Here is a 16,375-nt window from a genome sequence, read left to right as displayed (position 1 = left end):
CTCTCTGATACAGTGCTTAAAAAGAACTGCTTCCATTTCTGAACACATCTGAACACACTTGTCACTTCCCGGAATGCAGTAGTATGGGCTCATAAAATTGTTCAATAGTAGCAATTCAGGTATTTGTTTGCCAGAAGGGTACTACAGTACATTCTGATGGGTCCAAACACACTCCAAGCGACTCTACGATTCCCGAGTGCATTCTAAACACTGGAAGAGACTAATTATGGCCTTTGTGTAATATTACATACCTGTAATTATTGCTTTTCATTATTACATAAGGAAAGAAAATCTTATTCTTTTCCTATCTCTTAGCCAGCTGGCTAAATATTAACTGATGCCAAATCCACATATGGCAACTTTAAACCCTAGAATTATACAACCAGAAGCTTAAAGACATTGTGGATTTCCACCAGAATAATGTGCAGTTGAATGCTGCAGGACAAACCCCAGCAAAAACACAGAACCCGCCTTCTCACAGACCACACAAAACGATGACGCTAAAAAATGCCTCTTCATATCTCCCTTGCTCATGATTGGAAGCTAAAAACAAAAAACGTAAAACCTAACCACTCTGCTAGCAATATCCATGCACTGGGACGGCAGCAGAGAGGAGAGACCAGATGATTATCTGGACAACCCATGCCAAAGGAACACCAGAGCGCCCTGAATTCTCCCATGGAGGTGTCCCTGGGTCCTAAATGATCTAGTTTGCTTATCTCTTGTCTCCCTGATGCTGATCATGTAGTCTCAGGCATTGGTGCCGCAGCGGGTGGGTGAGGGTGGGAAGCAAACAGGAATTGGCCGACAGTGTTTTCCTTGCTTTCTTTCCCCAGGCTCTGCTACTGATTCCCAAGAGTGGTTCCAGGTAAGTTCCAGGAACGCACCAATCCCCTTTCTAAGTTTTCACCCCAGTTGTCTGATGGGATAAATCTTAAATGCATGGACTTGACTTGTTCATATCACTAAGTCTTCTACAATGGCATTTCATGAACTGGCAGGATAGGAGTACATGGAAAGTTGGCATGGAATGAAACTCAGTAACAAAATCCTCACAGAAGAAAGCAAATAAATTAAACACCTACTTTCTTTATATTTTACAGCCCCAGAGCTTCTGCTGACTGTATGACAAGCATCACTAGTCCAGCTACTCTCAACCTAACCAGATTGTGTGCAATACAAGTAAAGTGCCTACAACGGGCTATGGAAAACAGCTTCCAGAGGCAGCACATACAGGTCAGGAAAACATTGTGGGAAAGACACTAATGGCTTAAATCTTTCCCATGTGGTTCATCGGGGTGAATGGGGTAGGAATAAATACCAGGGCTGGGAGGAAAGAAAAACAAATGGACCCGGTAGGTAATATAATCAGAGCTTTACTGTACTTATTGATCAGTTTGAGTTCCATTTTATAATTATCATTCCATCCTCATTTTAGAAAACATTCATTTGGTGAAAGCAGTTTTGATCCATGTCCAAAGAAATGTATGAATTCTGTAACTGCACCTTTTCTATGGGGTCTGCAAAATACATCTAAGATCATGAGGCTTCCAGAGAAATGCTCTCCATAAGTTCTCTCTTCTAGTATATTCCAAAGCAGGAATGGGGTGAAATCAAAAGCTCCAGCAGAAGCAGGCAGATACCATGCCCCAGGCAGGTTAGTGGTGAATAATAGTAATAGAAAGAATACTGGTCAAACGGATGAATTCTAGTTCTTGTTCAGCTACTTAACTTCCTGTGCGAGCTTGGTGAGTCCCTTCCCCTCTCTGGGTATGTTTCCTCTTTTATAAAATAATGGGATTGGATAATCAGATCTTAAAGACTCTTCCAGTTCTTGAATCATTGGTCACCCCACCTAGTTCCATCTTGGCCTGGCTGCAAACTATTTCAGAATCTACAGGAAAAGCTAATTATCCAGAAAGTGAAAAGATATCCTGTGTTTGTTTAAAGGTAATTGATCAAAACATAACACGCGCTTGTCTGGGATACATTAAGCTGCAGAGCTACTCTGCAGAAAACCAGGGGACGATATCCTGAAGAAAGAGGTATTTTATACAGGTCAGAGCCAAGAGTGGGCACAATTTTCTTGGGTGACTTCACAACAGCATTAGGATCTATTTATTCCTTCATTACTGGGTTCTGAGGGCACTCTGCCTGGAGGGTATGCTGTGCAAGCAGGAGTGACTCACCGGCATTAATCTCCTTCTAATATTTCCTGGGGCAAGAAATGAATTGTTGGTTTTACTTTGATTATTTTTTTATGCCACTGCATTATAGAAAGTGTAGCAGCGATTCTATTCTAGACCATTAGTTTTTCTTGCAAATGGGTTTCTTACATAAGAAAAATACCAAAGATTTCATTCTCCCAAGCAGCCTTAGTGAAATTCATTTATTTCAAGACCACGGTGCAGATAATGTTTCTATGAGTAGGTCTGACTAAGAGATAGGAAGAGGAGAAAAGCTGAAAATTCTGTGAAGTGTATGAGTGTACAGTTTACTCAGGAAGCTTGAGAATGAAAAGGAATTTTTGTTTGTTTTAACCACAAACTTTTGGAAACATTGACTCCTACAAAGAAGTGGATTGAACATACCTGAAACAACTGAAAAATACGTCTGAGTGGATGATACACAGATTCAGGACAGTATAGTGGATACACCAACGCCATATGTCACCAGAAACTGTGGACACAGAGATTCGCTCATATGCAGAGAGTGCAAATATGCATTTATTTGACCATGGCCTCTGTGCACGTGCCCATGATACAACTGAAGCACGAGAGTAAAGTTACTCAGCTCATCAACTTTAAGCTTCGAGTTACTGTATTCCCAGTCAGATGATTCTCCTGGCAAGTTTGGAAACTCAAGGTCAAAGCCCGCATATCGGAAGAGAGGAGAACCAAAAGGCAGGGTGTAATGAAACTTTATGCTTTTTTCAAATAAGAGTTTAGTTCTGAAAAATTATAACAAAATACTGTTTTGTCTTCTTCCTTAAAAAAGCTCAGTTTTGCTTCAAGTTAATATAAACGGCAATACCAAAATAAAGTTAACTGAATCGGAAAAAAATATGGCATTTGGTGTTTCTCTAATATCATCAAGATCAGAGAAACTGGAAGGTTGGCTTTGCTGGCAGGATTTTTAACATAGGTTGTATCCTAAACCTTCCTGTCACTTTTCCTCAAGAGCAGCCTTACTGAGTGCAAGCACATATCTGTACATAGGCCCAGATACACACACTATTATAATTTATACACAATAACTAATCTTTCTTCTCCTTTTTTAAAAAACAAAATCGCATCTATAGTGATGATGCTACCAATTTAAAACACACACCTTTTATCTGCATTATCAAGAACTGTGATTATCTAGCTGAAAACTTTGAAAGTATTTTCTTTTTTTCCTTGAATTTGTGAATTCTGCTTAAACCTCTCAATATCTCTCATTCTAGGGAACAATGTACTAAAATATTCCTTTTTTTGTTGTCTCTTTATTTCCTGATTCTCAGAACAAAGACCAATTTCTGCCGCAATGTTAAAACTGTAGTTACAGCCAAGAATATTTACTGGAAAACACAAAGACAGATAATCACATTCTTTCCAATGTTTGCACAATGTTAACTTTCCCCTCAACCTACAAAATGGGACCCAGATATCTCAAGTATTCCTCTTCATTGATATCTTTCTCAATGATCATAAAATATAACTATATTATTTCGGATGCTTAACACAAACAAACAAAAATAACTGAGTATACTAAACATTTTACCCAAACCTAACTTTATAGCTGAAAATTGGGTAGCTTATTTTAAAAAAAAAAAAGTTGATTTGAAAGGCTTCAGCCCATTTTCTTAATAATGGTTGTTCCTCTTTTCTTTTGCCTAAGAGACTAACTTTTCCAACAGTCATAACTACTATTTTCACTTCCCCCCATTGGCTCAAAATTACATGCAACAAAGCCTCTTGGCTTGCTGCCAGTTATTAATACTGCAAGGACCGGAACGACGCTGTAACACTTCCCAGGGCACAAGGCTGCACAAAGCAGACGGATGGGCCATCTAACGTCACAGCGGAGCTTGCTTCCCCTTGAAAAACTCGGTGCACCTTCTGGGTCATCTAGGCAGGCACGCGCTGCCCCGGGCGATGGGTCACCTCTCAGAAACCATTTCTGAGCCTTTCCTTTTCACTCAAGGGGAGTCGAGCTTGCTCGTGACAGTACGACTCGGGGAAGGAGTTTCCAGCCGAAAATACTGCGTTGCTGCTGCGCGGACCGAGCCGCGCCGGTCTCTGCGCGCTGTGCCAGCCGCGGGCTCCGCGCCTCCTCTACACCTGGGTCTGCTGCTGGGTCTCCAAAAAGGGCATGTGGAGGCCGGCGAGGCTGAGCTCCCCGACGCTCTCATAGTCACTCACGGCCGCCTCGGAGTCGTCGAAGCCGCAGCTGGCTGACACATCGGAGGACGAGGGGCCGCGGGAGTTGTGCAAGGAGAGGGCCACGCCGTCCGCGGGGCCCGCCGCGGCCGCCGCGCCCGCGCTCACGCTCACGCCGAAAGTACTGAGCTCGCCGGCGGCGGGCGGGCCCCCCGCGTCCGTCTCGTGGGGGAAGGGGTGCGGAGGGAGGTACTGGCTGGGGTGGAACTGCGGCCGCCTCCGGCAGCGCGGGCTCAGCGTGCCGCCCAGCGAGCCGGGCCGCGCGGGCGGCAGGCCGTCCAGCTGATCCGCGAAGTCCTCGGGCAGCGGCGGCGGCAGCGGGTCCTGCCCCAGGAAGTCGTCGTCGTGCGGCGGCGGGTACTCGCTGTCCACGTCGTAGCCCCCCAGGTAGTAGTCGCTCTCCAGCCCCCGCTCGCTGCCCGGCGGCGCCGCGCCCTCCTGGCTCTCGTAGGTGGGCACCTCTTCTATGTCGGACAGGCGGGCCCCGGGCATCCAGTCGGACGTGTCCCAGTGGTAGGCTGTGAGAGGGAAGCCGGGGCAGTTAGTTTCCTCCAGGGCGGTGCTGGGCACAGGGCGCAGACAGCCGCGGGCAGGGGACCTGGCATGCAACTCTCAATGCCCAGGAGACTGCTAAGAAGCCAGGCGCAGCCCCATGCGTTTTACAGGGCCCTTCTCAGGCCCAGCCGTGCTCTTGCCCGGGGGGTAGAGGCCTCGGCAGCTCTGAGGAGGAGGCCTGATTGCTGCCGCGTCTCCCACTCAGCCACGGCATAAGCCTTGGTGAGCAAGGGCACGCTGTGGAAACACAGTTCTAGAAGGCTCTCCCCTCCACTCCCTCTTTCTAGCTGCAGGCTAAGTGCAGAGCCAGGCTGGCAACATGCTCTAAGAGGGAAGATGCACCAGCCTTCCCGTGGGCCGCAGGAGGGCGGGAGGTACCCGTGCAGAGGAATGAATGACTGGGGCAAGGGAGAGGCTTGGGGAGGGAGATGTGGGCGGGGCTTTCACCCCTAGTGCCGAGCACACAAGACACCTGGAACATGCAAAGGTCAGGTCAAAGACGCTCGGAAACGATGGAGGGAGACGGACAGGGTAAGAGCAAACTCAAAATTTCTAATGCATAAGGAACATCTGGTGCTGGGGGCGTGGCAGCGTCACCTCGGTTGAAGTTCTGTCCTTGATCCATGACAGACACTGTTTAAATACAAAGTGAGAAGTGAAACTGACAGTCCAAGGCACGTGAAGAGGGTACAACAGGGCATTTAGGGTGACTTTTAACAATGCTCCTATTTCTCCCTGTTGTTATTTTCAAAACAAACAAACAAAAAAACCCATCTGTAGCAGGTCCTAACAGTTTAAAATCACTAATGAAAGTTACTTGATTGAAATCAATCCCCATAATATTGTAGCTTTGAATGATTTCTTAAATATCCCTAGCTCATGGTAGGTGCTTAATCATGTTGAATGTAAGAATAAACTTAGTATTAATCTGGATTTCAACTAAGTGGCTATTCTTCTCTGGGAAGGGATTTTGTAAAAAGAGTACCTCACATACTGGACTTTTTTTTTCAAAATTGTAAAATTCACTCTAATTCAGAGAGAGACATTCAGTGTCTCATTTGAAACCACCTTTTTACTATTGCCAGCTGATTAAAATCACCCTTAGTTCATAAAATAAAGAAGCTACAAGGATGTATTATACAGCCCAGGGAATATAGCCAATATTTTATAATAACTATAAATGGAGTATAACTTTCAAAAAGTATTAATCACTATGTTGTACATCTGAAACATATATAATACTGTACTACTTGAAAAAAAAATAAAATAAAATCATTCCTTTTTCAAAGTAACAAGGAAACAGTATTTCCTAAAAAGGTAGTTGCACAAAGAAATGCTATGGAAGAAAACAGTAAATACCTTCATTCTCTATAGTGTCAACTACATTGTTGACAAGCTGAATGACAGTCACTATGGATGCTTGTGGCCAGGAAAGAAGACAGGAGGGAGGAGAAGGACAGTCTCAGGTTAGTTATGTCTTCTGAACATACACTCTTAACAACAGCACAGCAACAACAAAGGTACAGCACGCAGATACCCAAAGTTTCCCATAGTCCATCTCCTAGACTACAGTGGACACTGTTATCCCCTGGGATTCTCGGAGGAAGGGAAACAGTAGCAAATCTAGGGCCAGTCCTCCTGAAAGCCATGGTCAGCAGGAATTGCCACTCCATAAATTCACACCTTGTGGCCCAGTGAAATCAATCTAGGAAGGCAGAGGCTCCTAAGCTCATGCTAATTTCTCATTAGTAACTCCCAAAGTCTCTGAGGAAGATCTCACTATTCCCAGGGATAATTAATAAGTTGTGCTGCTCTGAGCCGAATGCCAGTGATGGGTGATAACCTTTGCAGGACTGATGATTTCATACTCAGATGGTGCTATCAGCAGACTGGGACGACCTGAAGCCTGGCTCCCACCCGCAAAGTGTAGATGGGAGCTTGGCCTCTGAAACAGTCAGAAAATGGGGAGGAAATTTCTGTGCCCACCTGGGTTGCCTTAGCATCTGATACCAGAAGCTTTTGGAGAGGTGATCAGGCTTAAACCAATTGGTAGACGGCTAAGTCAGAGATCTCTTTTGGTAAATGTCACATTACTCTTGAAAATATATGGATTATTTTCAAGTGTCTTTTGATATTGATTTCTAACATCATTCCACAGTGATTAAGAGGACAGACTCTGTATGATTTCAATACCTTTAGACCTTGTTTTATGTCCCTGGATATATTCCAGTGTCTCCTAGTTTATAGTCCATGGGAACTTGAATAGAATTTGTATCCTCCTATTGTGTGAAAATTGTATAAATCTTAATTATGTTGAGTTGGTTCATGGTGCTTTTCAGGTCTACTTTGTGTGTGTTAGTTGCTCAGTTGTGTCTGACTCTTTGAGACCCTGTGGACTGTAGCCCGCCAGGCTCCTCTCTTCATGGAATGCTCCAGGCAAGAATACTGGAGTGGGTTGCCGTCTCCTACTGCAGGGGCTCTTCCTGACCCAGGGATCCAACCCAGGTCTCCTTCACTGCAGGCAGATTCTTTACCATCCAAGCTACCAAGGAAGCCCTCAGGTCCACTGTATCCTTCTGCTTTTCAGTATATTCATTCTATTAACTTTTGAGAGTTTGATATTGAAACTCCAACTAAAAATCTTAATTTACTTAACAAATTGTAATATATAGCGAAATTATCTGTAATTTTGTTCTGTATTTTCCAAGTCTCCTGTAAATGTGTTATCATACTTTATAATTTAAAAAACAAGAAAGAGGAAAAAAAAAACTAATTGGTAGAAAATTCCTACCACTTTAGGAAGCCTGCTAGAATGAACCAGCCTAGAATGCTAAGCGTGAAAGCCCAAGGGTGTGATGAAGCAGACACTGTGAAAGTAGTCAACCAGACATCATCACTGGAGTTGCTGTCGGGAGTATGGAAACACTATGTTCTTGGGTGCCTCTAGATAAAACACAAACCAGAAACAGCTTTTCTTCTGGTTAGGGATGAAGAAGGGGGTAAACAGCAAGGCAAACAGATCTGGAGACTTGCCTCTGACCTTCTGAGAAAGCTTGGAAGAAGTCTGCTGTCAATGAGGCTTGCTGCCCAATGGTTTCTGCACCTCTCAGGAGGGCCAGGGATTTGGGAAGGAAGTGGGAGGGATTGGGGGTAGTGACGGGGAAAGCAGACTGTTTTACTTCTGTGATTGATGTTATGGTCTTGGGGCTCCCCTGCTTCTATCTTTACCTGTGGGGTGGGAGTTGGGGGGGTGGCAAAGACTGTGTTGTTTTCATTTTGTACTTCATGGTACAGAACGCCCAGTGTAGGAGTCAGCGCTCAAGAAAAACTCTGCAAGGGTTTATGGGTTGAATGATGACATACATTAATACATATTCTGTTTTTAACAGTCAACAAATGGGAAAATGGCATTAGGTGTAGACTAAGATAAGGTTGCCTGTGTGGTGATGACTACTGGAAATTATTCTTGGTTCACCACCATGTGGTAAATTCTGTTTCACGACCATTTCTGCTCCCCTCCCCTTCCTGGGGCAATCAACCTAGTTTCCAAGCCTGGTTCCTCAGGTTGGAAGACTGAGGCCAGAATTAACGTCCTCTCCATAAGCAGGGGCTCATAAGCTGTGGAGGCAGCGGTCGTGGAGTCAGGGGTCTCATGAGCCACATGTTACTGGATGCACCATTTTGGGTGTGTGTGCATGTTTCAAAGGAGCGGGTTTATCATGTCTACTAGAGTCTCCAAAGGCTCATGACCCCACGCGATCATAAGGGGTCCTCAACTGAGTGAAGGCACCGCCTCTCTGGGAAGCAGGTTCTACTGGAAGGAGGTCTTGCCTCTGAACAAATTTCTAATGATGGGTAGGTTGGATGTAGAGTGAAGACATCATCACGAGTTAAAACAAAAAAGGAAATACGTCACAGTTTGCTGGAGAGTATTCTTTGGGAGAAGGTAGTTCCATCATGAGCCAAATCAAAGAGGACGCATCACTGGAGGTCTGGGGGAACCTTGTCTCCTTCTGTTCCTGCTCACAGCTGGGGCAGCTCAATGAGAGCTTTGCTTTTTCTGTGAAAACACCCAGCAGTGGAGTTCACCAAAAAGCTGTGAGCATGGGCAGAAGTCCAAGATCAGGTCAGGAAACGAAACAGGTCCCATCACCCTCCCCTCAACCAGTGGCTGCCAGCACAGGAAACACAGTCCTCCAGGGGAAACAAATCCCGGGACTTCTTACCATTGTCGTCGCCCGAATCTGACTGGAAGGAACTCAGGGACTGAACTTCTGAGTTGCTGCCTTTATTACTGCCTGCAAAGCAGGTCACTTCTCCTGGGTCATCAACCCCTTTGTCTTCATGGACAGCCAGAGAGAAAGCAGAAATGACACTGGTTACCTTGTGCATATTTCCAGCCCCGTCCCCTGCCAGAGTTCACTTCTTGGGGCGCTTTCATCTGCTTAGAGAAAAGAATTTAGCTACACAGTAGAAAATTGATTGTGCCATCGGGGGCAAAGGTCTGTCAATCAAGAGATTTACATTATGGACTCGAAACCCTTAACCCGTGGCAAATGAGCTTCCAAATAGCTGACAGCTGAAAGTCGCTGTTCTGCCTTCAAAGGGGAGCAATTGAGTGAGGAGTGAAGGGAGGATGGAGTGGGGTGGGTTTTGCATTCAGAGTTAATTTAAATCATTTGCATGGACCAACGTAGTGTCAACACCAGGTTAAGTGAGATTATTTTTAAAATAGGGGTATAAATATTTTATAGGCAAGAATATCATTACAGGTCTCCAAACTTCATCTCTGGGGAGTGAGTGAAGTTTTCCGCATTGCCTTCTAGAGGGCAGCGTCACACCATGTTTGGGAATGACAGCACGCGGCACTCTGGCAGGAGGGCAGTCAGTGGTGTGGATGTGCTGTTAGCCACACACTTCCCCTTCCTTTGCCGCACAAAGACAGTCTGCACACACACACCAACAGACACCCACACAGCCACACACACACTACAGTCTTATTTGATGGACTAAGGAAGCAATGGAAAACAACCCGTATCTCCAAGTTGTCAAGTGAAAAATGAATTAGTTGCCCAGAGACTCGCCAGCTAGCGCTGCCTTGCTTAACAAAGGAGGAAATGTATTCATAAAAACTCAACAATACTTTGGGGGGTCGTGTGAGTTTTGGCCTGAGGTGGAGTCTGGAAATAAAGCTGTCACATTCCGAAGTAGGGAGAGGGATCAGCAGGATCCTGATCAGCAGGAAAACTTCAAATCATTACAGAGTGTGATGGCTCCAAGAGAGGGGCCTCATGCTTCAGGAATGGCTGTTCTTCTCTGTGACTAGAGAGATCACCATTTCTTCCACACTGGATGGTGGTGGGAGCGGGCACTGCGGTGTGGCCTCTGCCACCAGATGCTGGAGCCACAGCAAAACAATCAGTTGATAAACAGCTGATCTAAGTGGAGAGAGACGCCAGGGAGAAATTCACCTGTCAGTAGCCACACCGCAGAAAACAAGATGTGCCTTGGAAAAGCACAAAGTGGGCACCAGGCTCATCTGTGAACACAGCTGACGGGAGGGAGGAGATGCCAGGTGACCCACCCTGGTGAGCACAGTGCTGGGCAGAAACTCCTCTCTGCACTCCTCCATTTATTTAAGCCCCTCACTTTTCATTGCTAAGTAATAGGAGGCTTTCCATTAACCAGAGGATTTAGCAAGGCTGCAGTGAAGTCTAACTCTATAGATAATTTGAGAGGGAATATATTTACAGGTAAAATCCAAGGGCGACTGCTGCAGCTGCTAAGTCGCGTCAGTCGTGTCCAACACTGTGCGACCCCATACACGGCAGCCCACCAGGCTCCCCCGTCCCTGGGATTCTCCAGGCAAGAACACTGGAGTGGGTTGCCATTTCCTTCTCCAATGCATGAAAGTGAAAAGGGAAAGTGAAGTCGCTCAATCGTGTCCGACTGTTAGTGACACCATGGACTTCAGCCTACCAGGCTCCTCTGTCCATGGGATTTTCCAGGCAAGAGTACTGGAGTGGGGTGCCATTGCCTTCTCCCAAGGGCAACTACTTGAAGTATAAGTGTGTCTCCTTAACGGTGGACTCAGCAGTGGGGGTGAACTAGAATGGCATGCGTAGAGGCTCTCTTCCATCGTCAGCAGACCCTCCCTCTCCTGCGCCTCTTCCTCCTCCCTGTAAAAGTTCCAGGAGTAGTCTTGGAAAAAGAACCTGATGCACCAGGTTTGAATCCCATCCCTCCCTTTCCTAGTTACTGCTTGTGATGTGAAGTGAAGTGAAAGTCGCTCAGTTGTGTCTGACTCTTTGTGACCCCACGGACTATACAGTCCATGGAATTCTCCAGGCCAGAATACTGCAGTGGGTAGCCTTTCCCTTCTCCAGGGAATCTTCCTGACCCAGGAATTGAACCCAGGTCTTCCGCATTGCAGGCGGATTCTTTACCAGCTGAGCCACCAGGGAAGTCCAAGAATACTGGAGTGGGTACCTATTCCTTCTCCAGAGGATCTCCTGACCCAGGAATCAAATGTAGGCAAGTTATTTCACTCATCCCTCCTCCAAATGGTGCCCATGTGGGGCAGCGTGGGATTTAAGGAAACGATTCAGCACACAGCAGGGGTGACTTTTCATGATCATTTGCTGCCTCTGTTTTCTCACCAATCTCTTCATCCTTAACCCTTGCACACTGGACTCTGTCTTGAAGACTCACTGAAACATTCTTGAGATCACTAAGAAACTTCCAGGTGGTAAGCATAGTATATCTATTTTTTTCTGTGTAAGACTGTATCCTCCTGGATGGCTTTATGGGACTGAACCCTGCTGCCCCTGCTGATACCCTTAACTTCTGCTCGCTGCCCTTTCCGCTTTTCCGGCTCTGTCTGTGTGGCCCGTGTGTGTTTCCCTTCCTGGCCCTAGTCCCTGCCTACCTCCCACATGCAGGCGTTTGCAAGTGGCCCAGATTGAGCATATTCTCTGCTCCTGCTCCCTTGGTGAGCTCACACTCTCAATCATCTTGAGTGTAGTTGGCATCCAAACTTTTACTTCAAGCCTTGCCTTCCTCCTAAACAACAGAGCCAGACCCCCGTCAGGAGACCCCTTCTGTGTCCCCTACACTAACTAAGCCGCTTCCTGTTTCTAGAAGGCCCTCTCAGACAGTTTCCTCCCAAATCTTACTCAAGCTTAAAGACACCAGGAGGCATGCCCCCTCCCTCCATGGAGGAACCGTTTATCTCCTTGACTACAGGTGCTTTCTAGCTTCATTTAAAACCTGCCTCCCCGCCCCCTTCAGCTCCAACATATATAAGAGTACTGTATCCCCAGCCTTTGGAAACCAGCCACCCAGGGTGTTACTGCTGCCTGAATATAAAGCCACTAGGCCTGATGAAAAGTCATAGGATACAACAGAGCTTGCCTGACTGAGCAAGGAAAGCAATCACCACCTCTCTCCTAGATGTTCGTAGAGGCCAACTAACTGCTTCCTTATCGCTTACTTTCTGCTTAGTCTCTTTTCCATGGATTGGTCTGAACCATCTTTTAAAAATGGAAATTATATTGTGCTACTTTCCTCTGACCTTCCAGAGCACACTTCCTGTATATTGCCTATGTGGCTACCCTGCTTGGTTTACTGCCAAGAGTATGTTGTTAAGAGAAAAGCATGGGTTTTAGTGGCTGGCAGCCCCAGGTTGGAATACCAACAGCCTCTTAGGAACTCCGTGATGGTGGGCACCTTATGTATGTTCTATAAGCCTCATTTTCCCCATCTGTAAATGGGAATAAGAACCAGAGCAAGACTTCAGGGCTGGTGTGAACCTTCAGTGTCAAGGCCTGTCCTCAGGGGAGCTCTGTGCCTCTGGGGTCGCTCTCCCTCCCAAAGTTCCACTAAAACACTCCTGGAAGCAACGCTGCTGAACTCCTCCCACGGACTCACTCTCAGTGCCCGCGTCCCAGCCGTTCTTGCGGATGGAGTCGCAGTTGGAGCGGCAGGGGGACACGGCGGGTAGGTTGGGGGCCACGCTGCACACCACCACGCCCCGCCGGGCCGTCAGGATGCGCGGGGACTCGGGGTGGAAGGTGGTCATCTCCTGCGGCTCGCCGCCCAGCCCGTCCCCGATCTTGTCCAGGTTGCTCCTGGAGTCGCCCTGGAAGCAGGGGGTGTAGGCCATGGGGCGCACGGGCACCTGCGGGGGCCCGGCCTCCTGGTACACGTGGCGGCCGTCCCCGGCGCGCAGGCTCCGGAAGGGCACGCCATTGCTCTTGCGGAGCAGGGCGGCCGTGGCGGGGTCCTGCACCAGCGTGATGTTGTTGCGGGAGTAGCTCTTGCGGAAGACCTTCTTGCGGAAGACGACGAAGAGGACGATGAGGGCGACGATGACCAGGAGCACCGCGGCGATCCCGATCAGCTCCTCCCTGCCCACGTAGGCGTGCCCGGCCTGGATGTTGGGCACGACCACCGGCCGCAGCCCGCAGTACTGGCCCACGTAGCCCGGCGTGCAGTTGCACACGAAGGAGCCGAACACGTTGACGCAGGCGCCGCCGTTCTCACACTCCTCCCGCTCGCACTCGTTGACGTCCTCCTCACACCTTTGCGACAGAAGACAAAAGGCCCCTCTTAAACAGCAGGGCCGGCGGGCGTCCGCCCTTACACGGACGTCTTTCAGAAAGGTAAAAAGCCCCTGAGCAGAAATGACGTGATGCAGGGTACACGGGAGATGCGTGGGCTTTATCTGCCCAGCCAGGACGTCCTCATCACCCGAAGGGCTTCCTACCAACCAGCCAATGCCATCTCTCCCATACCCTGAGCCTACCCGGCTGGGTGGGGAGGAAAGGGGTCTCCTGGGAGAGAAGAGAGAGCGTGGAAAAAGAAACCAGAGATGCTGTTGAAGACATACTGGTCTTCACATGCTCGGGGCCAGATGGATCTCAGAATGCAAAATTTAGCAATTTTCGAAATGACATACACTACGTGTCTTTCATATTATGTAAAATACCCACCCCATCCCACAAACTGGCATAGGACCTATCACCAAATATACCAGCGTTTCTATAGTGAAACATATGGATAGTCACGCTAAATGAGGGAAATAAAGACTAGAATAGCCTCGGGATGGTTTGCTTGGTTTTGCCAGCAAATGTTTGCCACGATTATGTTCTCAATCTTTTTACCTCTTAGAGCTTTGGGGATTGTAGACTTGCAGATAAAGACCTGTGAACCTAGACGCCCTATACAGAGCTTCCCAGGAGAAGAAAGGTTCTGATTCTGACATTTCCCTCTAATGAACACAGTAATTTTTGGTCGCTCTGGGAAGCAAGGGTAATGGGGCATATGTAGGCGGTGGGTGGAGGGATGCATAGCAGTGTTTATCTTCCAGATTCTGTGCTTAGGTTTTTTTAAAACTTCTTTTTATTTATTTTATGTGGGATCTAGTTCCCTCACCAGCGATGGAACCCCGGGCGCCTGCATGGGGACCGTGGTCTCTCAGTCACTGGACCACCAGGGAACTCCCTGTGTTTCTGTTAAAGGCTAACGCTAACTCAGATTACCAGGGGAAAAAATGATTAAAGCATTCTAATGAAAAAAAAATTAACTTTATTCTCTTTAAAGCAATCCATGACTTGCTTTGAGTTTAGTTAAAATAGGTAAACATGTAAGTCTTCCTGAGTTTAACATTATTTAAGAATATAGTCTTTCCTCTTCCTTGTCCTCTAATTCTGCAGTTGTTCCGACATGTTCATTTTAAAAGGTCCGATCACGTATATCTTTGGTAATCCACCTTTTAAAATGTAGTCAAACGTCCCTAATGTGAACAGATTGAGGCCAGGTCAGCTGGAAATTAGTCAGAATCACAGAGTATTTAAAAATAAATGCAGCTTTATTACTTTAAATTACATCCAACGATTCAAAGTCAGCTAAGTATTTCCTGGTAAAGTCCTCAGGAGATTTGCTTTAATGAATACATAAGACTGATCTGTAATTAGAATATCACTTTGCTTGAGATTTTATATATATATATATACTTCTAAAACCATCAAGGATGGTTAAAGTGGTGTTTTACTCAGAACTGAAAACATTCCCTTTCCATTTGGCTAACACTTTAATTTCCCTCATTCTTGGGGGAATAAAAGATTTTCATAGGAAAGGTAAGTCTTTAGTTTCTCAGGATGATCATAAAACGCTAGGCAGTAAAGTCCAGTTGATGAGTTCTGGGGAAATGCATAGCATATCTGTCTCAGAATTATACTGGAAACATTAGGGTCATAGATGACTTTCTTTAAAAGAATTGCTTCCAGATTATATAACACATAGTAATTATATAACTTTTTGAAAATATAGAGAAGAATAAAGTAAAAATGTAATTTGCCCATAACCGCACTCCCCAGAGATAATCCCTGATACCATTTTAGTCACTGGTAAGCACTCTTCATGTTCAGGTATTAACCCCTTGCCCATCCTATCAGTAGTGGATATTTTGCCCCAGTTAGTTTTGTTTATTTAGCAAGAAGAGGCAGTGTAGGAAAAGACTAACTGTACAATCACACTTACGTGACTCCAGTGAGCCCAGCTTTGCAATTGCAGATGAAAGTGTTTCCTATGGGGTCGCAGGAGCCTCCATTCCGGCAGGGGTTTGGGAAGCAGGCTGTGATCTCAGATTCACAGTTCCTCCCAGTGAACTGGGAGAGACAAGTACACTGATAACCTGGAGAAACAGAGCAGCTCGTGAGCCACGGATGCCGCTGCTGCTCAGCGTGCACAGACTCTGCCGCAACCTGGACTCCGGATTCCTCTGAACAGGGTCCACATTCCAAAGATCGTTGGCAAATTGGTTATTTTGAACTTGGAACACATCTTGCTGCAGAAATGCCATGTAATGGTTTGTAACTCCTGCTAGTCCACAAAAAATTCATCTAATTAACCACATACATGAAATAAGAATGGTAAAAAGACACCCAGGGACCAGATCCCAAGTACAGAGATCAGGATGCGAAGGAAGATGCTTTCCCCACCACACGGCTACTGTACAGACAGGCTGCCTCTCTGTAGGAGTTTATCATGGGTGCTGTGCTAATGTCATTCGAACTCTTCCAAGGCAGCTTCCTGAGAGGGGGTGTGAATGAGGTCAAGTGAGACCTCACACAGCTGAACATATTTTTACTCCATCATTATGCTTTTTTAAAAAATAATTAAGTCATGTATGGAATTCTAAGCAATTCCTTCTGTGTTACTTTTGAGAAATCCAAAGTCATTTTGGTTCCTGTGTGTGACCTGGTCTCTTTTCCTCTCTTAACAGTTTGGAAGATCTTCTCTTGCTCCCAGTTTTCTGAGCTTTCACAATGACGTACACTTTCATGTGGGTTTACCTCAACCAGTCCTGGGTAGTCAGTGGGCTCTCACAAGCTGTC

General features: G+C 46.5%; 1 pseudogene; it reads right to left on the bottom strand.

The window, feature by feature from the left end:
• Positions 1-3,124: 3,124 nt before the first annotated feature.
• LOC148773947 (protocadherin Fat 3-like) overlaps positions 3,125-16,375 on the bottom strand; it is a 181,347-nt pseudogene continuing 168,096 nt past the window's right edge.

This window comes from Moschus berezovskii, chromosome 25 (genome assembly GCF_049115385.1).
Source record: "Moschus berezovskii isolate FMDL1 chromosome 25, NW_MosBer_1.0, whole genome shotgun sequence".
NCBI classification, from domain to species: domain Eukaryota; kingdom Metazoa; phylum Chordata; class Mammalia; order Artiodactyla; family Moschidae; genus Moschus; species Moschus berezovskii.
This window is presented reverse-complemented; position numbering and strand designations above follow the sequence as displayed.